Source organism: Hyperoodon ampullatus, assembly GCF_949752795.1.
Source record: "Hyperoodon ampullatus genome assembly, chromosome: 8".
Lineage (NCBI taxonomy): Eukaryota > Metazoa > Chordata > Mammalia > Artiodactyla > Ziphiidae > Hyperoodon > Hyperoodon ampullatus.
The window spans coordinates 16,941,498-16,965,001 of record NC_136921.1 but is presented as its reverse complement, the minus strand read 5'-3'; positions in this window follow the sequence as shown (position 1 = coordinate 16,965,001).

Genomic DNA, 23,504 nt, shown 5'->3' with positions numbered 1-23,504 from the left:
TCTACTTCAGGTAGGATGTCTGCCATATCACACACTACCTATGACTTTGGTCTCCTTGCTCCCTTGACTTTGACCTGCCTTTTCCTGCCTCAAAGGCCAACCTCAAAACCAGCCTCTTCCATTAAACCTTTTAATGCAGTCCACAGTGGTATTTTCTCCCCTGTTTTTTTAATACAATCTCATGTATCAAAAGAATGCAGTCTGGTCTGAAAGTCTGTTTTCAGTCTAACAAAGTCAACAGAACTTTGTCAGTCAAAGCAGAGTTGATACCTGGTGTGGAGGGTGTATTCCATGAAGGTTATTCTCATTTCCTTGTACATTTCTTATATCCTTATGGTTAGGAGAGAGCTTTAGGACCCTGGACTGTCCATACTGGATATCTGAGGGCATTTCTGAGTCTGCACATGGTGGGTAAAAAATATGAAAGAGGGGCCCAGAATAATGAAGGTAAATATAATCTAATCTGTATTTGTTTTAGTTTGATGGCTAGATGTGGGATGCATCTGTGAAATCATTTAAAAACAGTGTTTCTATTTCTCTTGAAGGGTAGAGTTGAATTCAACTTCAAGGAAAATTGCTCCTCTGTTTTAGAAAAAACATCTTAATGAGTCCTTTTTTTTGAATTTTATTCTATCTTATTTTTTATACAACAGGTTCTTATTAGTCATCTATTTCATGTGTATTAGGATATGTATGGCAATCCCAATCTGCCAGTTCATCCCACCACCTTAATGTGTCCTTTTGATTATTTCAAGCTAAGGCTTGAAAAGGACTCCACTGACTCTCTCAAAATGGAGGCAAGTGCAGGAGCCAAAGAAAAAATGATCCCATAATTGTACCTATAAAAAAGTCCTGGTCTATGGATTCTAGCCACACAGTAGCCAGTTCAACCTACATTTTCCCCCATATTATTCCCTTCTATTTTCTCTCAATTTTAGATTATCCTTACTATCTGAATGAAAGGGAACAGTACTAAAATTAAGGAAATCTGAATAAACTATGGATATGAGCTAATAATAATGGTCTATATTGATTCATTCAATATACAAACATACCATACAATCTTAGCAATTTTTCTGTAAACTTAAAACTGCTCTAGGGCTTCCCTGGTGGTGCAGTGGTTGAGAGTCCGCCTGCCGATGCAGGGGACACGAGTTCGTGCCCCGGTCCGGGAAGATCCCACATGCCGCAGAGCAGCGGGGCCTGTGAGCCATGGCCTCTGAGCCTGTGCGTCCGGAGCCTGTGCTCCGCAACAGGAGAGGCCACAACAGTGAGAGGCCCACGTACCACAAAAAAAAACAAAAAAAAAAAAACAAAAAAAAAAACTGCTCTAAAAACAGGCAATTTTTCTGTAAATTTAAAACTGCTCTAAAAACAGAGTTTATTTTATTTTATTTTATTGAAAAGGGAACAGTGCTTTCTGAACGCTGGACATTATCTGAGACACCTGGGTTACACAAATGTTCCTGATTTCTCAATTTTCCTCAGCTCCAGTTATGTTTACCTTCACATGTTTGAAGACAAATAGAAACAGTGGGATGAAGAATTACCATTGCGTATTGCCCTGCAGGGATGCCATGGTGAGAAGGATGTGGTGGAGCAGCATGGTACATGCCAGACGGTGGCACATAATTTATGACAATTTCCTTGTTTACATTTAAAACGACCTACCTGTCTATAAAAGAGCCAAAAATTATGTCGTTTCTCTCCATTAGCTTATTAATTCTTTGAAGGTATAAGCCATGCCTTCTCATTCTTTTTCACAGCACAAAGTACCTTGTACTCAATAAATAGCTGTGGTTCGAATGAATGCCATAAATAAAGGCATTGATGAACATAGGGCAGTCTACGCATCAAATAAAAGAAAATATATAATAGTCAATTTAGATTCTCATCAATTAAACATAACAAATGCTTGTTACAACCCCTTAAAAAATTAACCACTGTTAAAATTATTAAGGCAATTAAGTCTACATCATGAATTCATCATATTGAAAGAGCTTCTCTACCCAGAAGAAAATAAAAGGTTTTCAGTTCAACAAGCAAAAAACCATATTTTGAAAGATTACTTTTCATCTTTTTGACATCCTTGTCACTCAAAGCCAGAAAACTTGATTTAGGGGTTTCAAACTCTGTCACTTAGAACAAATTTCAAGCTGTGATGTCTATGCAAAAATTCAGTGGTAATGTTTTCCTGGCCAAGTTATTGCAGCCTTCAGAATAGAATTTGCAGCAGAGACTCTGGCAGGTTCTAAATGTAGAAGATTGAATATTGATGTAATGTCAAAAGCATTCCATAATTAAAGGTGTTTCTTTATAGCATATTCCTCCATCTATTCATTAATTCAACAAATATTTATTGGGCACACCTATATGTCAGACACTGCATTAGCAAGACTTTTCTGTTTCCTGAATCAGATGGTAGCACCTGAATGAATAAATGAATGAATGAGCAAATGAATGAATAAGAAGATACCTCCTAAAGCCCCATTACTTCACTGCTCCAGAGCCCACTGAGGGTGGTTTATGTCAAGGGAAAAACTGAAAAGTGCCCAAAAACTTACTGACTTAGAAAAGCTTCTTTTCCCTTCACATTCTCCACTCCTTCCAGATTTCAACCCAGAACGGGAGCCAAGCTATGTTCATCTGAGCTCTTGCCTTGCTCTCCCGTCTTTCAGTCTCCTCCTCTAAACACCAAAAGGGCTTTCCTTTCCATCTGTCAGGAACTGCTCTTATGTCATATCCATCTTTTTTGGCACATGAGACAGAGCAGTTTGTATTTTTTATTGTTGTTGTTGCTGTTTGTTTGCTAGTTTAAACTTACGTAGAATGTACGGAACTAAACAAAATAGTATAATGAATCCTCATGTATCCCTCACACATTCCCCCCAAACCACTAACCCAGGGCCAATTCCATGCCATCTACACCTTCAGCCACTAGCCCGTCCTTATATTATTTTGCAGCAAATCCCCAGAGTCATATATTTTCAGTTATACCCTGGACTTAATAACAGAACAATTAGATGGAAAAACCTCACCTTTCGGAAGGAGAAAGGAAAGTGCAAAGTAGTTCAAATAAAAATTATTTACTTACAGTAGGATAACCTGAAAAGTGAAAGGATTAACAAAATCACCAGCTGTGAGAAGGAAATGGGTCATACAGCCCTAGGAATGGCAAGGTCTGGGGACCAGAAAGCAGTCTGAACTTTTTGGGTTGCTTTTGATCTCTTTCCACCTCTTGTTCCTGCATTTCTCTCTTATTGACTCCCTCCATGTAGGGGAGCCATGACTGTAGGAGTCATCTCTGAACTTAATTCAGCCATCTCTGAATCCCAATAAGCCCATGATTCCTGGAGGAAAGACAGAGTCATCCCTGCTAACTTCAGTCTGAAAAATCCTGGGGAGTATTCTCATTGCTCCAGCTCGAGTTATGTGCTCTTCCCTTGACAAGTCACTGAGTTCAGAGGAATGGAATACTCTGATGCAGCTTTGGCCACACCCACTCCTCCTTCACTGGGATTAACTGGGTGGGGTACAGAAGAAAGGAAGGGGGCACAAAGACTATATCATAAGAAGGAAAGGGACCTGCCATTTTTTGAGTTTCTAATATGTGATAGGAAATTTTTATAAACTAAGAATTCCTAAAAGGTAAATATGATTATTTGCATTTTTGAATGAAAGAAGGAAAATTCAGAAATTAGGCCGTTTGCCCAACCTTTGGCTCTTTTAGTATATCCTTGTTTCTATCCTTATTTGTGCTATTCCTGAGTTATGTGTTTTAAAGTATGTGATGCACTTATATATACTATCAAATATAAAATAGATAGCTAGTGAGAAGCAGCCGCATAGCACAGGGAGATCAGCTCGGTGCTTTGTGACCACCTAGAGGGGTGGGATAGGGAGGGTGGGAGGGAGACGCAAGAGAGAGGGGATGTGGGGCTATATGTATACATATAGTTGATTCACTTTGTTATACAGCAGAAGCTAACACAACACTGAAAAGCAGTTATACCCCAATAAAGATGTTAAAAAATAAATAAATAAAGTATGTGATGCACACACATTGAAGAAGAGGGCATTTCAAGGGAGAAGTGATTTTGATGGCTGTGAACTTTAGATAGAGGAGACAATATGAAGCTATATGACCTTGAGTAATTTCCTTAACTTCTCTGTGCCTCAGTTTCCTGCTGTGTCAAGTCATTGTAATAATACCCAGGGAGGCTGCAAGGATTGAGAAAAGAGATGTATGTAAAGTGCCTCACACGGTGCCTGGCTTATAGTATGAAATAAGTAAATGGCTGCAATTATTAGCAGTATTACCATAGCCCCGGTGCTCCAGGTGAGTACAAAGAGATGATTATCAAAAGGAAAAAGAACTCCAGGGTCACCAGCTGTGATGAATTACTGCGATTGTGAAATGAAAACACCCTACCTTTATTATTTCTTAAAAGGTCCAAAAAGTACAAAAATGTTATTTCTCATTATCAATTGAATGCACTTTTCCCCAAATCCAGGAATCTACTGGAAGCTAAACGAAGGAGGATAATGAGGTTACTTACTAAAAAGGGAAAAATTGAAAGGCACAAGAAAACTCGCTGACCTAGAAAGTGAAATGTTTGAGCGGTTTTGTCAAGTTAGGGTACATATCATTTCCTATTTCTGGTTCTTATTTGAAAGGGAATCCAATGAAATTGCCTTAAAGAGGAAAATCATCCCAATGAATGGTTTTAGCCTTTGAAATCTAACATCTAATAATGTGACAACAGTGTCTCTATTTGCTGAAGACCAGGCAACTGCCGCTGCTGTTACAGCTGGAAAACATTGTCAACGAAAGTAGAAAGACCATTCTGGATAAATACTACCCCAGGAATACATTCAGTCCTCTGGATAAAATTGTCTCTGCCTCCATCTGCACCTTGCAAACATGTTTCTTGTTATGAAAGATAGAAGTCACTCAAGAAGGGAATGTGTAAGAATGACTCAGAGAAATTTAAGCCAATGGAAGGCAGAAATTTCAAACAGTCGCATTGGAAGTTTTCTGGAACCAGCAAACATCTGGTGATAGGACAATGCGGATGGCCTTAGATGTGTGTGGCTCCTTTCCTAGCTGCAAATCATTGTGCTATCCCATGGAGATGAATTTGTTTTATCTCTGATCTTGGCCAGATTAAGTCGTGAAAATTTACTCAGCAACCTGAACCACAAAAAATAGAAAATCTGATAGGGGCGCTCAGGTAAAGCAGAATGTTTTGTATTTCTTGTTCCTGACTACTTTCCCTTCTTTTTGTCACCTAGTAAAGGTAACAGAAAGAGCAGAAGATCTGCAATCCACAGAGGCACCCTTTAGCAAAGGCATCCTCTGCTTTCACAATGTTGGAACTGCCCAAAAGACATCATTAGAACAAATCCATAAGCACTTGGGAATAAGAATTATATTTCATTCCAAATTTTATCCTCAGGACCAATTACTCTGCCTAAAACCAGAAAACACTCAGTGAACATAGACTGAATGGTTACTTGAATGAGGGACATACATGAGATAAAAGAGCCAAATTCTAAGCAGCTTCCAGAATTGATCAGAAACAGGCATTTTCAGCACTTGTCAGTGTGATCTGTCAAAATCTGGAATAAAGCTCTATTTCCTACACCAGAGGGACAGACTAAATTTGGGAAGCAGAGGGAGCACAATAACCAAAGATGGGAACTCTCCCTTTGCATCTAATGTCTTGGATTTGTGCTGAGCTTTTAGAAGGACTAGGATTCGTTTACTTCTTCATTCCAAAAATGTGTTTTGCTCACTAACTCCATCATCTCTGTGAAATGTGAAATCCTTGGGTGATGTTCAGACTGGGAGAATTATTAATGTCTTTCCAAATCTGTGATTGCGAAGGGAACAAGTTCCTTTAGGACTCTGTAGGGTTTCGTAGGTAGGTCTTGATTCCATGCAGGCTCAGTTGATGAGGGACTTTACTATAATGTATCAAGCTCTACTCCTGGAGGGGTAGCCTGAGATCAGCCTTGTAGTCTCTGCTTATTTTGACATAATCCCTCACGTCTCTGGTTATTCTCAGTTCCTCCTCTCTTATTTCTTTTATTTATTTATTTATTTATTTTTTTGCGGTATGCGGGCCTCTCACTGTTGTGGCCTCTCCCGTTGCAGAGCACAGGCTCCAGACGCACAGGCTCAGCGGCCATGGCTCACGGGCCCAGCCACTCCGCGGCATGTGGGATCTTCCCGGACTGGGGCACGAACCCACGTCCCCTGCATCGGCAGGCAGACTCTCAACCACTGAGCCACCAGGGAAGCCCCTCTCCTATTTCATTTTTGATACCAGACTCTCTATCTCCAATCTGAGCCCCAGCAGGGACTTGGTGATGCCCACACTGGGGGGCCAGATGATTTCTCTTTCCTCTCAAATTTTCTCTGATCTTGGCAGTAACTCACTTTGAGCTGCCTGGGCAAACTGCTCTACGCCTCCTGCTCTTGCCCTGGAAACTGTGATGCCTACATTTCAAATCTCTTTGGGCCCATGGCCCATTAAGTGGTCAAGTGTTAAACATGACTAAATAATATCAGGTTTAGCTACAAATTGGTAAGGCCAAACATGCACTTTTATAGTCCTTTTATTCAATAATGACATTACTAACAATTACTTGAAATTTTTTATTATGGAAAATATCAAAAGCAGAAGTAGAATGGGATAATGAACTCCCTTGCACCATCAGACAGTTTCACAATTACTTTTTTAAGTTTATGACTGTAAATATAGTTGCATAACTGGCAAATTACTTCAATACTTCACAGTTATATTTTGATTAGAGCCACATTTACAACTTGGCAATGTTGGCAGCCCTGCTTTTCATGATTGTACCCTGCCTTGCTCAATTATAATAGACCATTCCTCCTTTCAGATTTACTCTGAACTGCTTAAGCAAATCTACACAAGATATTATGTGTTTGTTCCATTTCTTAAAATTAGAAGGTGATTTAGAAAGGTCATAAAAATGTTCATTCATGAGGTCAGTGCATGCAGTTATCCTTTTTGTCTGTGATAGCAATTTGGCAGGAGAGCATGTTTATTGCCTCTGATCTCAACCATAAAAAGGTGAGGAAAGTAACACAAACCATGCCAACCTCCCTTAATAATTAATTACACAGCCCATGCATGAGTTTATCTAAACATTTTTTGAAGCCATTTCTATTTCTAGCCTGTACCAGTTCTGAAGAAGCCTGGTGGAGGCCATGGAGATAACAGAGTTGAAACAGGAGGTGATGGGACGGATAATAAAGCTCACATTTTACCCCACTAAACACAACTCTGGTTAAGTGGACTCCACAGCCAAGTAGCAGAATTAGCAGTTGGGCCAGTACAACATTCTCTTTATTACTAAAGAGCTTATCACCTAAACCAACAAATCTTCACACAGTCAAAAGTAAGTACATCTTTAAAAAAACTGAAGTTACTGTAAGGTATTTTATAACTCATAGTGCAACCTAGACTTGTGGAGATAAGGTATGTATATATAAGAACTCTTCCTATCTTTAGCTCCAATAATCTTGGTCTGGACATTTATCTTTATTAAGTTAAAGATGAATTCTCAGTTTGGGTATATATAAGTGTGTATATACATATTTTTTAAGGTAAAATCGGACATACTTGCTGAGTTGTGTTGCCTCTTGAGGTTAAACTAATAGTTCTGAAGATGGTACATTTGCATCTCCAAACAGGCTCATTAGTTTTACAAACAAACAAAATCTTTAGCTCTACTGCAGAAGTTGATCTGTGTCCTGTTCCCTGCCACTGCCTTTTCCTCATGCATCACTCACCCTTCTTATTAGGATGTGGTGGAATAGGAAAGAGCTGTCAGGAGATAAAACTGGGTGACTGGGGCATAGTTCAGTAAAATCTGAGTCCAAGAAAAAGAGTATAGCATATTGCCAATGAGTTATGAGGGACATCAGATATAAAGAACAAACATTTAAGTATTCTGTGTAATCACATTCTGTATTCAGTCAGGTTAGTTAGGAAAAATATAAGAATACTAATATGTCTCACTTTAAGGACAAATTTCACATCCTACAAATTTCCCCAAATGAAAAATTCATTCATTATAACCTGTGTTTATGCTATTCCACTTAACAATACTGTTTTTGTGGATACATCAAAATAACTGTCATCTGTCACCAGGTTTAGTCTGGAATCATGTGAGTTTGAATGAGATAGGAAAACATCCCTTGAACCAAAAGCAAAGTTTTGTATTGCTAACAGATGCTTTTCGTTGAACCATGCTTGGTTTTTTTTAGCTGACTCACTGAATTTCTCTCCCAGAAGCCACAGATGTTTCTTTAAAGGCCAGAGGATTGTGGATTGTCTGTCCAGGTGTTAACTGGGACACAATCAGTTACGCAGAAGACAAAACTGAGTGACGAGGAAGGCCAGTTTGTGGCTTAATCACAGAGGGAACTGTGACTCTGCAGCTGTCAAGTACACTCTAGGACTGAGACTCTATGTCCCAAGGGAAAGAAGAACAGAAGAGAAGGCTGTGTTCCTTCGTCCACTCCTGGAGAATCACTGTGACCTTTATAATCATCTGATGGCTGTATGCTGTAAGGCATTGCCTCTCTCTTATTATGGGAGGGGCGCTTAGCACATGCTGTTCTTTTTGCCTGGAATGCTCTCATTCCAAGACAATCCCTCCTTATCCTGTAGATTTCAGCTCTTGCCCAGGTAAGCCATTGCCAGTCTGGACCCTGTTTCTTTAATCTAGGCATTCTTAGAACCCAGGTTATAGACTATTTATATTGCCCATAAATTACTTGTAAATGCTTCAGTGTGTTCGTATGTCTTGGTTTCCATCCTGAGTATGTTTAATTCATAATTGAAAGACCTTAATATAAAACGCACACTCAGGGTATGGTCAGTTAGCATTTAAAAGCTCTAACAAAAAATCTACACTCCAGAGGCAGGTACACAAAGGCTTCAAGTATCTAATTCACCAGAGGGTTTGAAGATCAGCAAATTGCATTTTTCATTGGTTTAATGAGTGGTATTTTAAAAATGTGGATTGGCTAGGAATCTCGTACACCTTCTCCTGCCTCTGCAGAAATAGGGTAAAGAAATGAGCAGGTCCAGAAGCATAAACTCTTCAGAAGGGTGTCAAGTTTAGGGGTCCATCTGGTTCCGAATCAAGATGCTTACAGAGAGTGTTGACACCTGAATCCTGCTCCTGGAATGTTCTCACATTAATATCAAGTGGACTTTTAATACAGCATCTAAAAGCCTTGCTGCTCAAAATGTGGTTTGGGAATAGCAGTGTCAGCCATACCTGAGAGCTGGCTGGAAATGCAGACTTTCAGTCCCACCTCAGGCCCACTGCACTTTAACAAGATCCCCCGGTGATGGTGATTTCTCTGCACACTGATGTTTGAGAAGCACTGCCCACATTTAAGGATTAAAGGTTGGGACTTTATCAACCTTACAGACGAGGTTGTATGAATTCATTTGTGTTTCTTTTTGGATGTCAGTTTACTGGCAACAATTTGTGTGACAGGATTCCACATGAGGCTTACTGTTACTGTAGCTGACACCTGGTGGTGAGGAGATAAGTGGGGAGAATGCAGACTTGACCAAAATTAATTTTCGGAGCCCACCTCTACCTACCATAAATAACTTTATCATTGCAAACTAGCAAATTGGCTTGGGTCAGTCTGTAGCTCTTTCTTTTTCCAGTCTGTCTCTGTATACAATCTTGCCTCAATGTGTGATTATTTAGTTAATGTGTGTCTCCCTTATACTGTAGCCTCCAAAGGGCTGAAACAGGTTTTATCTTTTCTCTAGTCAAGTGTCTAGCATTGCTACTAGTAGACACTCAATAAATATTTGTTGAATAAATACTGTTGAAGGAAGAAAAGGTTTATGACTTTCTGAGCAGGCAGGGGAAATACATTTAAGCTTTTATGGGCTTTTTAACTTTGAACTGGCTCTTGGGTGCTGAATGAATGACTTCCAAGGCTAAGCCATACAAACATTTCCCAAACTCATATCTTGTGCACCTCTAGTTCCACTATAGTGAAGCTCAGGGTTTGGTGAGTTATTTATAAAAGATTTTCCTTTTCTTTTTTGCTTTTTTTGTGTTTTCTTTTTGTTTATCTCTGTTTGGTTGCTGCTTGCTAATCAAGTATGTACAAGTTTAGTAACCATGGAATGCATAACCACAGTGTTAAAAGGAACATTGACAAATTGTTTCATGACTTCAGTACATTGTTCTGGGCTGAGAGTGGCAGACAGCCATTTCACCAGAGGGAGGAAAACCAGCCAGTGGTGACACACATATTCCTTCCCCCACTCCAGTCTTGTGAAATAGAAAATCTGATCAGAAATATGTAATCAATTAAAGCTTATTTTATGCAAATTATACCCTATTAAGGAAACTTGTGAACAAAATCTCTGAAAACAAGATTCTGCAGGCTTTTTTGGCACTGCTGTGATAGACAGTACTAAATGCCAGCAGACATGCATATTTAAAATATTTAATAATGGGGAGAAAAGATAAAATTAATTATCTTGAGAAAAAAACCTGTCAGACAGATAATTTATTAAAAACTATTTTGGAGAATTGTTGCATAAAACATTTCTAAATAAGGGCAATTGATCTAACTAATAATAGGAACTGGAACTATATCAAAATGGTGCCAAATTAAGATTTATGTTGTGCTCCAATCCAAACAATAGATGAAATAAATTGTACCTATAATACACAATTGATTGTTCATGGATATATCGGACCACAAAATGGCTTGTCAGCCCATATTTGAAAGTTCTAATATCTTATATAAGTATTATTTAAGGAAAGCCAAATACCTTTAATTCTCTAGCTATGTCTGAAAAAGATATTTTTCAAAGGAGTGTGCCGTGGTTTCATATGGTGTGATGATTAATTTTATGTGTCAATTTGACTGGGCCACAGGATGTCCAGACATTTGGTCAAATATTATTCTATGTATGTGTATGAGAGTGTTTCTGGATGAGATGACATTTGAACTGGTAGATTGAGTAGAGCAGATTGTCCTCCCTAATGTGGGTGGGTCTCATTCAATCACTGCAAACCTAAATAGAACAAAAGGACTAGTGAGAGAGAATTTTGCCTGCCTGACTACTTGAGCTGGGACATCAGTCTTCTCCTGTCCTCAACTAAAACTTACACCAGTGGCTGTCATAGTTTTTAGGCTTTGGGGCTCAGACTGGAAATACACCACCAGCTCTCCTGGGTCTCCAGTTTGAGAACTACAGATCATGGGACTTCTCAACCTCTGTAATTGTGTGAGCCAGTTCCTTATACTCTCTCTCTTTCTCTTTCTCTCTCTCTCTTTTTCTCTCTCTTTCTCTCTCTATATATATGGATTTTATATGTATAAGTTATATATTATACATAAAGATATATATATATTTATATATAATATAAATAAAATTTACACATATAAAATCCCTATAGATAGATATAATCAAAAGTATATATATCCTGTTTTTATACATATGGTTTATTCCAACATAGTTCTTACATAATAGGGCTACCTTCATCATTATTTTATGTTTGGGATTAGAAATGTCTTCCTGTTTTCAAAACCACACACATGAGAAAAGAAATATGCAGGATAGAAATCCATACACCATAATAATATGTGGATAATGTGATTAAAATGGTTAAGTAAGTAGTACTGTATTATGAAAGCTTAACATTATTCTCAGACTTTCAACTTCACATAGGAAACTTCCCATTTGAAAAGTATGAAGCTATAAGATTTTATTGCTTAGAGATATTTATGCACGTAGATCCCTGAAATGGAAAAGCACCCATTTTATCACGCTGCTCGTATAGCTCAAAACTGTTGAATAGATTTAGTACTTTTAGAATGAATTAAGACCACACATAGGCAATTTAAGCCCCGAAGCTTGTGGTTTCAGTAAGGAATGAGGAGAATAAAATGGTGATGATGGAAAAGCTTTTGCATAACACTAGGTATGTGCTCTTACTCTGAAAAGGAGAGGATGTGTAACACAGAAGTATGATTTACACTAAGAGTGAGGAAAGAAAGTAAAGTGAAAAGAGGAAGAGCAGAAAGGGGGCTTTTCACTTTCTGGAGCCCAGGTCTTTTTTTTCTTAAAATGGAGGTGGTCCACCGTATAGATCACTTCTTGGGACCGTAGGGGTGGAAGAGACTGCCTTAGTCCCAATTTCCTAAACTCATTTTTTCTGAGCTTGTGAATGCCATATACAAGGAGGCTACTCTAGCCTTTCTCCCAGACTCACTCACCTAACTAGGAGAATGGATGGTTTAGTTATTCTACTGCTGTGTTAATTTACATATGGAACTTCATAGCCACACAGACTAACAAACAGGAATGGAAGCTAGTTTCACTTTTTTTCTCCTTCATGCATATTTCCATTCTTCACTTCCTGGGAAAGCACCCCTGCTCTTTTGGGATGTTGCAAACAAGTATTTCGGACCCTTCAAATGGAAACTCCACTATGTAACTTATAAATTTTTTTCAGAGCAGCAAAGTAGCCTCAGAGAAAGAAAACCTAGGTTCTAAACTTATCCATTTAATTTAAACAATTCTTTTTGATAAATATTCATATAATGTCTTCTATGCAAGACACTGACATAAACATCAAGCTTACAAAAATGTTAATAACAAAGATGACAAGGAGATCAAAGGAGAGAAAGCACATGGAAATAACTACAACACAATGAGATATTTGCAGGTACACACTAGACCACAAGTGGTTTTAAGAAGAAAGCAATCTTTTCTGCTTGAGTCAAGAGGAAAGGCTTTGCTGAAGAAGTGGGCATGTTTAGAAACAGTCTTTCTAAGCCCAGCGTTTGCACTGTAAAGTGAAGCTGATATTTTGTTCCTGGGACATTTGTTCTTCAAGCCTCCTATTTCTCTCACTCTTCCAGATTTCTCTTTCCTCCAAGTCTTCCATTCCTGATCCTTTTTCCTTTTCCCTCATACCTTTTCTTTCTTTTCAAAGCTTTGGGTCAACATTAATTATGCATGCCATATCTAAGATTTTATCTGCATGCCTTTTGTTAAATGTTGGCCAGTTTTTTTTACCTGGTCACCTGTATATAATTTTTACAGAAGAGCAAAATTCAAATTATGCAAATGCAAACAAACTTTGTGGGGTTTTTTTGTTTTTTGTTTTGTTTAGTTTTTTGTGGTACGCGGGCCTCTCACCACCGTGGCCTCTCCTGTTGTGGAGCACAGGCTCCGGACGCACAGGCTCAGTGGCCATGGCTCACAGGCCCAGCTGCTCCGCGGCATGTGGGATCCTCCTGGACCAGGGCACGAACCTGCGTCCCCTGCATCGGCAGGCAGACCCTCAACCACTGCGCCACCAAGGAAGCCCCAAACTTTGTTTTTTATCCATTTTAAAGTAGTTTTGTTTCCCCCATTTTTTTGCTTGGCCCTCCCATTCCCTAACATTTGCCCCAGCCCTACAGGTAATTCATATTCCTATGCAGTCCTACTTATTTTCCTCTTGATCATATAATCACAGACACACACACACAAACACACATTTTATGATTTTTTCCTCATTGCTTTCCTACATAAATCAGATTTTCTATTTTTCTATATCTTGTCCTTATCATTCAAGAGTACTGTAGAAATTCCTCTAAGTCTCCTAGTAGAGTTCCAGTTCATTCTTTTTGATACTGTATAATATTCCATTGTGTAAATGCACAATGATTTTGTCAGTCATCCCCATAAAAACAAGAACTTTACCTCGAGATTTTTGCTGCAATAAATGTCAACATTCATATATCCTTGGATGTTTTTACTTCTCTGGTATGGATTCCTAGGAATAGATTTGTTAGGTCAACACATACTTTCATACAGACACACACATGCACACACACCATTTTAATAGATATTGCCAGGCACGTTGCTTTCAAAAAATGTTTTAATTCACACCACCAATGTGTGAGAAAATACTCTTTCTGTATTCCTGTCAGTAACAGATGTTTATAATTTTTTCAATCTTTAGGAATTGCTTTCTTCTTTTTTTTTACTCTATTTAAAATTGAATATGTAAAACATTTACATGATTCTAAAGTCAAAGCTATATAACTGATTACATTCAGAGAAACCACATTTCTGTCACTGTCTGTTTCATTCTGTTTCTTCCTTCCCCTACAGGTAATATTTTCTATTCCTTTTTAGTTAATTCTCTAGTATTTATTTTTCAAATATTTTTTTTGCATTTTTATTTACACATACATTTAACCCCTTTTCTTAAACAAAAAGTCTCATAGCATATACATTTTTCTGTACTTTGTGCTTTCTCTTAAATTATATCCTGATTCTCAAGCTACATGAGTATATAAAGACCTTCCTCATTCTTTTTTTATAGCTACACAATATTACATTGTATGAATGCACCATAGTTTATTCAACCAGTCTCAAACTGATGGGGTTGATTTCAATCTTTTGCTATGATAAAAAGTGCCACAGTGAATAATCTTGAGCATAAGTCATTTCATATTCTACCACTGCATTTTTAAGCTAGATTCCTAGAAGTGAGACTTCTGAGAAAAGGATAAATGCATATATAATTTTTATAGATGTTACCAAAGCCCCCTCCATAGGAGTCATACACCATTGCATTCCCACAAAATATATGAGAATGACTGTTTCCCTATAGCTTTGTCAAAATTTTCTATTTCCAAATTTTTATATTTTTATCAAACTGACACATGAGAAATGACAATATAATTTAATTTGTACTTCTCCAGTTATGAGTGAGATTAATGACCTTTTCTGTGAATTACTTGGTTATGTATTTTGCTCATTCTTCTATTGGGTTATTAGTCTTTTCCCCCTCAATTTTGGTAGCGATTTATATTTTAGTTTTTAGTGATAATAGACCTTTGTATAAATTGTAAATGTTTTTAATTTTTTTTACTTTGCTTATGGTGATTTTAATCATCCAATTTTTTAAATGTAATTGAACCTAATTATTTAAAAGTCCTTATGGATTTTGAGTTATGGTTGGTAAGTATTCCTACACACAGTTTTTAAAGGATTCATCCATACTTCCTTTCAAGAGCTGTATGCTTAGACTTTTACATTTGGATCTCTAGTCAATTTGGAGTTTATCCTGATATATGGAATGAGGTACAGATCTAATTGTATCTTTTTCTCAATATCTCAATACCATTAATTTAAAAGTTCAACTTTTCCCTAAAGATATGAAATACTATTTTTATCATATACCAAATTTCCATCTGTATGGGGTAAATTCTGTACTGTATTATAACATATCACCATCCCCACCACTGATACTCTTATTTTGTAAGGTTCTTCTGCCACTCTCTTTGCTTGTGTATTTTCCATGTAAAATTTAAAATCAACTTGGATAGCATCATTAAAAAAATGTCTTAGTGTTTTTAATGGGACTGTGTTAAATTTATAAAACAACTTAGGAAGAATTAATATCTTTATGATACTGAGTCTTTTTGTCTAAGAGCATTGTAGGCTTTTCCACTTGTTCAAATCTAATTTGGGGTCTTTCAGGAATATTTTAAAGTTTTTCTCATTTAACTTTTGTAAATCTTGTTAATTTTTATAACTAAGTATCCCCTTTTCTTTGTTGCAATTTTAATTTGGGTCTTCTCTTCCATTACATCACCTAACTTTTATATATACAAAGCTGTACTGATTTCTATGTACTAATTCTATATCCTGCTTTTTTACTACATTCTTTTGTTTGTAATAGCTTTCCTATTATTCTATTGAGTTTTCCTGGTATACAATTTCAAAAGTTTGCCTCTTTCTTTCCAATTCTTATGCATCTAATTTCCTTCTCATCTAACTTCTTTAGCTCATACTTCTAAAACCATGTTAAATTGTATTTGCTATATTAGGCATGCTTACCTTGTTTCTTACTTTAGCAATAATGCCTCTAATATGTCCACACTAACAGGCAGATTTCAGAGATTATGCATATGTATATGTAATTATAGTATAGAAGTATCTATGATTTCTGTTCTATGGACTGATTTTATCAGGAATGAGTGTTGAATTTTGTGAAGTGTCTTTTAAGCACCTATGGAAATAATCCTGATATATTAATATGATGAGTTGTTTAGATTTTTTACATTGTATTTATAGATTATTTAAAGATTTTCTAATATTGAAGCATCTTTACAGTCTTAGAATAAACCCCACTTTTCAATGATGTATTATTTTTTAAGGTGTTGTGGAATCTATCTGTTCATATTTTTAAAAGATTTTTGCATTAATACACAAGTATGAGATTAGTTTACAGCTTTATTTTTGTTCAGTCTTTATCAGTGTTGATTTATATGTACTTGTCGCTTAGAAAAAATTTGGAAGTGTTCCTTCTTTCTATACATTCAACAACATTTTAAGTAGCCCTGAGATTACTTCTTCTATAAAGATTTGGTAGAAGTTTTCTGTAAAACTCTCTGGGCCTGGTGCTTTTTTCATGATGGAGCTCTTTTACAATTTTGCTTTTTTTTTTTTTTTTCCCCTATGGAAAGTCTTTTGCTTATATTTTCTATCTATACTGAGGTCATTTGGAGTAGATTATATTTTACTATAATGTTATCTTTTCCACCTAGGTTTTAAAATTTATTTCCATAGAGTTGTACACACAATCTCTCATAATTTTCTTATTCTTTCTTCCTTTCTTTCTTTCTTTCTTTATGTATTTATTTATTTTCCTTCAGATTTCATAGTTTTTGTTCCCTTGTCATTTCTTATTTTTTTGCTTTGTTTTGTTTTCTGTGTTTAGTCCTTTAATTTTTGTCTGTATTTCTGTCACTATTTCCAGTTATTTATATTTACTTGAGGATATTTATTCCTTTTGATATTATAAATCATTATTTTGTGTATGAAAAATAACCAGCCTCCATTTCAATTCATGGCTGAATAGCTTTTAGGGAATTCATGTTTTTAAACTCCAGAAAGATTTTGTGTGTGTATGTGTCACATTCCTATCTTCTAATATTCTATTATTATTATTTTTCTGTTCAAATTGTATTAATATCTCTCAGCAGCTTTTTTTACATTTAGCATATGCATTCATTTTCTATTGATGCATAACAAATTACCACAAACTTAGCTTAAAACAACATCCATATATTAGCTCATAGTTCTGCAATTCAGGAGGGCTCAACAGAGTACTATCTTAAAGATATTACAAGACTGGAGTCAGGTATCACCCAGACTGGGTTCTTATATGGAGACTCTGGGAAAGAATCCACTTCTAATCTCATTCAAGATGGAAAAATCCAGTTCCTGTAGGACTGAGATCTTCATTTCTCTGCTGACTATCAGCTATGGACCTCATACAGTTCCTTAAAGCCATTCATATTCTTTCTTGTGTGGCCCCTCCACCTTCAAATGAGTAATGACACACTGAATCCTCCCCATGCTTTGGAGCCCTTGGATTTCCTCTTCTGCTTTTAAGGGCTCATGGGATTAAATCAGGCCCACTTGTAAATCTCCCTATATTAACGTCCACTGTGCCACATAACATAACATAATCCTGGAGTGATATCTCATCATATTCACAGGTTCCAAGAACTATGGTAGGACATATTTGGGGAAGGTCTGTAGCATTTTTAGAAATTCTGTCTACCACAATTCATACTCCAGCCACCAAAGATTCACATGGCTTCCAACTGCAAAATATATTCACACCCTCTCAAAGTTTTCAAGGGTCTCATCCCATGATAGTATCACTCAGAGTCCAAAAATCTCATCTAAAGTTCATCAACTCAGAGTCTTAAATCTCATCATCTCAATCATCCACATCGAGTGCAGCTGAACCTTCTGACCACAATTTACTCCATCTGTGCATCTATGGAATTAAAGAAATGAATTATCTATACTTAACATACAAAGGTGGGACAGGTATAGGTTAACAGTCAGAGACAATCAGATTCAAAAAGACGTAAAATGGAAAACAAAAAGTAATCACTGGTACAAAGCAGTTTTGAAATTCAGCTGGTCAAACTTTCTTAGTTTTCCAGGTTTCTGTGACTCTCAGTTCTAACCTCTATGCACTGGGCTTCCCCCTCTGTGCCCTGATTTTACCCTCAGACCCATCCTTCCTTTTTTCATGAAAATGGTAGCATGCAATTTCAACTGGGTAGTTTTATCAGCCTGCCTCCTATCAGGAAACTGTTAGGTCTGAGAGCCTTTGAAATCTCTCTGTGCCTTTCAGTCCAACCTGGCAGTATTTCTGCTGATATAAAATTCTCAAGAACCTTTTGGGTATGAATATCATGGATGTTCACTCCATTAGATGAAAGGTTCTTCCACAGATCATCTGTGGATAATCTGTTCTCTGTTTTTAGCTTCTACTGAGATGGCTGAGGGACAATGTCCTTAAGCTTCCTAGGGCCCTCTCATCTGATGGAGAAGATCTATGGCCCTCAATCTCCTGCTCCTGAGTATGCTGAGCTTTTGATCTTTCAGAGTTTCAGTAAAAAGTTTCAGTGAAATGTTGGACAGCCACATCCTTGGCTTTTTCTCAAGCCATGCTTTCAGAAGAAATTTCTTAATTTTAGCATCACTCACCATATGGAAAAATTGATAATTTCCCAAATCATCAAGCCCTGGTTCTTAAAATCACAAAGTATATATGTCAGGGAGAGTTCATAAAATTCATAGAAATTCAGAGATGATTTGATCTTGGAAAATATTTAAACCTGTGATTCTCAACTGGGGGTCATATCACTCCCAGGGAATATTTAACACTTCCTAAATATATTTGTGGTCCTCATAATGCAGGGGAGGGAGGAATGGGTACTACTGGTTTCCAGTAAGTAGAGGCCAGGGATGCTACCAAATATCCTACAATGCACAAGAAAGCTCTCTCCCCACAACAAATTATCCAGCCCTGAATGTCAATAATGCTGAAGCTGAAAAACTCTGATGTAAACAAACCCCTTTACTTTAATGATGAAAGTACGTAGACCCAGAGAGGTAAATGATCAGCCCAAGTCATAAAGCTCTACTGTAGCAGAGTCAGAATTAGAACCCAACATCTGGTCTTCTCCCTGTTACCCTGTATTTCTCAATGATTTTTTATCTATAGATCCCTCAATAAACATTTGGCACATAGGTAGGCCACTCATTTTAAGTACATTTTAAAAATGTTTTGCACAATTAGGAAATTGATTAAAAATATAATAGTTCAAAATTAAGAATAATGATGATAATTATTTCTCATCATTGAATAATCAGCACTCCTGCAATTCTTCTTCTAATGTGTGGACTTTCAGTTTAATGTTAGAGATTTTGAGCCCCTGGGCTGTTTTTACATTCTGTCAGCTTCTTACCTTTTACCAAGCTAGACAATCCACATTCACAATTATGGGCTGTTTTAAAATGTTGAAGAGTTCCATATATTCAGATAAAACATAGATCCAGAAACCACAGAGTTGTGGGGTTTTTTTTGTTTTTTGTGTGGTTTTTTTTTTTGCCACAGTCTATTTTTCACCAAAGCTTATTATTATCAGAAGCTGGAAGGTTAAATATTTCAACTTGGAAAATAATGACAAATGGATTTTGAATCCCCTCTTTGTTGCATTTTCCATGCCCTCTTCTTGCGTATATGGACTCTGTGTATGTGTGTTGCCAAAGTACCAAATTGTACCTCACTGGGTGTTTTGGCACTGAATTAAAAAATTTCTTTAGAAAAGAGACTAACTATTAGTGATTAAGCCCATTCCACCACAACTCTAGGTTTTTGAGAAATTCTGATATTTTTAATTCAACTAAAATGAATAGTATACCAGCCTTGAAGATTGGTCTAGTCTAGATATTGAATATGACTGAGATACACAATTTACACACTCACAGAAAAACAATTAGCATTACATTTTTTAAAGTTTGTGTTTCTTTTCCTCAACAGTCAGAATATGAGAGGGTGGAAAAACAAAGGACTGATATCACTGCCCATTGATCCTTATAGCTCTGTAGTGCATGCTCTGAGAGGCCCCTTTGGAAATAAGGGACTTATTCATTCACCTACTGGGGTACCACTGGCAAGGGCCCTCAGATGTCAGCCCTCTGCCTTGCTAAAGATAACAACTCCATCCGAGGGAAGCCCATGTCCAATGCCTGATAGACATAGTTATAAAAAACTGGCCTCTTTGCTCAAACAAAGGAGGACCATCTCTGCTCCTCCAGAGCATTCCAGAAAGTCGGCTGAGGTCTTCAACAGCACTATTCATTTCTCCCTCTGCTTGATCCCACTTCCTTCCCCTCTATGTCACAGGTGCCAATTCCAAGAACACTCTTTAATAGACATCCTAAATGATAATGTTCCTCTCAGAGACTGCTTCCTGGAGAACCCAAAGTGGAAAAGTATACTTAAGAACTGAGGTTTGTTCTGTTTTTTTTTTAATCAATACTGAGTCCAGTGCATCTTTGCAAGTCATTCTGATAAATTAAATAATTGTGTCCCTTTGGCATATTTTTCAGTGCTAAACAAAACAAAAAATCATCGAGTTTTCTGTCCACTAAGCAGCGGATTGTGATTGCTTATGCTCTGGAGTTGACCCCCTGGTGGTCAAGCTCCTCGACTGTACCTCTAACCTTGTCCAAGCTATGATTTTCTGAGCTGTCAGGAGGGAGAAGAATAGTGCCTACTTCATAGGATTTTGAGGCGGATTAAATGAGACAGAACACCTAAGGCACATAGCGCAGAGGAAGTTCTCAGCAAACATTTGCTCTATTTTCTTGAATGTCATTTCCTACTTGGCAAGGGCTGGTTCGTACACTCTGACATCAATGGTCTCAATAATCATAAAACAAAATATCTGCTGCCATGCCACTGATATTATATGACATCCAATAATATCCTTTGATAAAATGATTTTTCAGTAACTCATACTACTTCTTCTCCAAGCATAATATTTGTCATTAAATTTTATAAGCTTATCAACCATATTGTTACGGGACCAGTGTTTTCTTTTTGTTTCTGTTTGCTTTGTTTTACTTTTTTTTCACCAATAAGGAGAGAAATTCTGAAGGGCCTTTTCTTAACCTTCAGAAATACAATTTGTCCATTGAATGGTGGAAAGCATGATTTAACGGTTGTTCTGAAAAGAATATTAATAAACTTTCTAGTGTGTTGATCATATTTCAGAATGATTTGAAAATTTGGTGGCCTATGCCAGTATTTGACAAAGTTTTATATCAGACAGAGTGCCGAAATCTTAAAAGAAAATGGAAGGTCGGTCCAACAAAATCAGATTTTCAGACATCCCTTGTTCTTAATTGCCCTTTTCTTTTACAGCTTGTGAAAATTCATCACGTTTAGAAATTCAGTTATCTCAGCACATGCAGAGTCACATTCTATATTCTCATCTAAGCCCTGTTCACTATTTATATTTACAATGTTATTCGAAGTTGTGGTATTTGCTTTACTATTTTCATCACTACTTTCATGCTTCAGTTAACAGCTTTTGAGCCACTGATCCATTTCTGTGAATCAAGAATATAACACCTTAGAAAAGGAAGAATGAATCGTGGAAATCTAACAAATGTAAACAAAAATATGTAAATGAGGCGAGAATGAGTTAGTCAAGATAAACTACACCCTGTTTATTGAATGAACCAGCAAGGAGAAAAGGGCCACTGCAGTCCTTGTAGAATAAGTTGAGTCTTTCAGAATATAATCATTAATCGTACCTTTCAAATTCAGCAATGTCTGTGAATAAATCATTTCTTGGCAGTTTCTCTGAAACCATCAAACTGCCTGCAGACCATATGATGGACTTCTACATCCACAGAGACCAACAAACCACACTCTGAGATACCCTTGTTCTACCCAGTGCTGCTTCTGTGTGACGCCCCAGGCAAAGGCACTGGCATCCATCTTGCCCAAAGTCACGTGTTCCAGAGAAGGATCGCATTTGCTCTCTGAGTTGTAGTTACAACAATGTTCAGCTGAATTTTCTTACTCACCATAGAAACATTCAGTTCTAGACAAGACAGAACACAGGGCATCAATCATTATTTGCATCAGTTAGTTTGGCTTGTTAAGTGTACCAAAGACTTTTCCTTATATTCCTGAGTTGTTCACAAAGTAGATGCCATAAGAAATTCTGTAATATTTAGCTATACTTAAAAGGATCTTTCAGAAATTAGGGTTACCTGGGCTAATGCCTAGTACACCCCAGGATTCTGAACTCTAACTCCTATTCTGCAAACATGTGATAGGGTTTTTAACAACTGACTTAGCTTCTTTTTAACCCTATTTGCTCCTTCTTTATGAGCAGGGGAACAGATGTAGTTTTCTGTTGAAAAACCAGATGTCAAAAAGTAAAAATGAAACAGACAGAAGTCTCTTTCTATGAAACCAAGATCCCAAGACTGCTCAAATACATTAATGTCTGACAACTTTCAATTCTAAAATTAATAGCCCAAACCCATGGCTATTGAAATAAAAGTTAATGTCTAAAGTGACAATATGGGTTCTCTTTTCCCCTCACCAGCTCTGTTCCTTCTTGTTCTCATGCCTTGTGGGAAGGGAAACTTTTAGCCTCTAAAGTTATACCACATGAGGAGATCAAGACTAGTGAGAGATTGGTTTGTCCATCTAATGGATGCTAGGAGCCACTGGTGATGGTCACTCCACATTAAAAACGGAGAGTAGATACTTGTGACAACATGGATGGTCCTGGAACACAATATGCTAAGTGAAATAAGTCAGTCACAGAAGGACAAATACAGCACGATTCTTATAGGGATATCTAAAATAGTCAAAGGTATAGAAATAGACAATAGAATGGTGGTTACCAGGGGATAGTGGAAGGAAATGAGAGGAGTTCTTTTTCAATGGGTAGAAAGTTAGGAAGTTATAGTTATACAAGAGGGTAAGTTCCAGAGATCTGCTGTACAATATAGTGTCTGTAGTCAACAGTAAGGTATTGTGTACTCAATAGTTTGCTAAAAGGGTAGATCTCATGTCTTTGTCTCAAAAACAAAACAAAACAATGAGACACAAGGAAACTTTTGGAGGTAAATTCTTATTAATAATAATAATCCATGGTTATGATTACCTGGATTGTGTGTAAGTATATACATATGTCCAAACTCACCAAATGGTATACATTACTTACGTGCAGATTTTGTATAACAGTTATACCTCAATAAACCTGGAGAAAAAGACGGGGAGGTAGGTACACGGAAAAGTGCTTTCTCTGGATCTAACCATGTACGATTCTGGAAGGTTGGACCAAGGTTACAGGTGCCAAGAAATAGAAAAGGGAAGCAAGAGGGAGGCCAGGAGAGAGGGGACTCCAAGCTTCCCTGGAGTGAAGGCCAGCTCTGTTTGGAGTGAAGGGAGAGCAGATGAGTGTGTGTTGGCTGGGGGGCGCATTTGTGGACACTTCTTTAGACAGTGTGTTCACAATTAAGCAACAGCACTGTGATATTTCTGGAAAGGGCCCT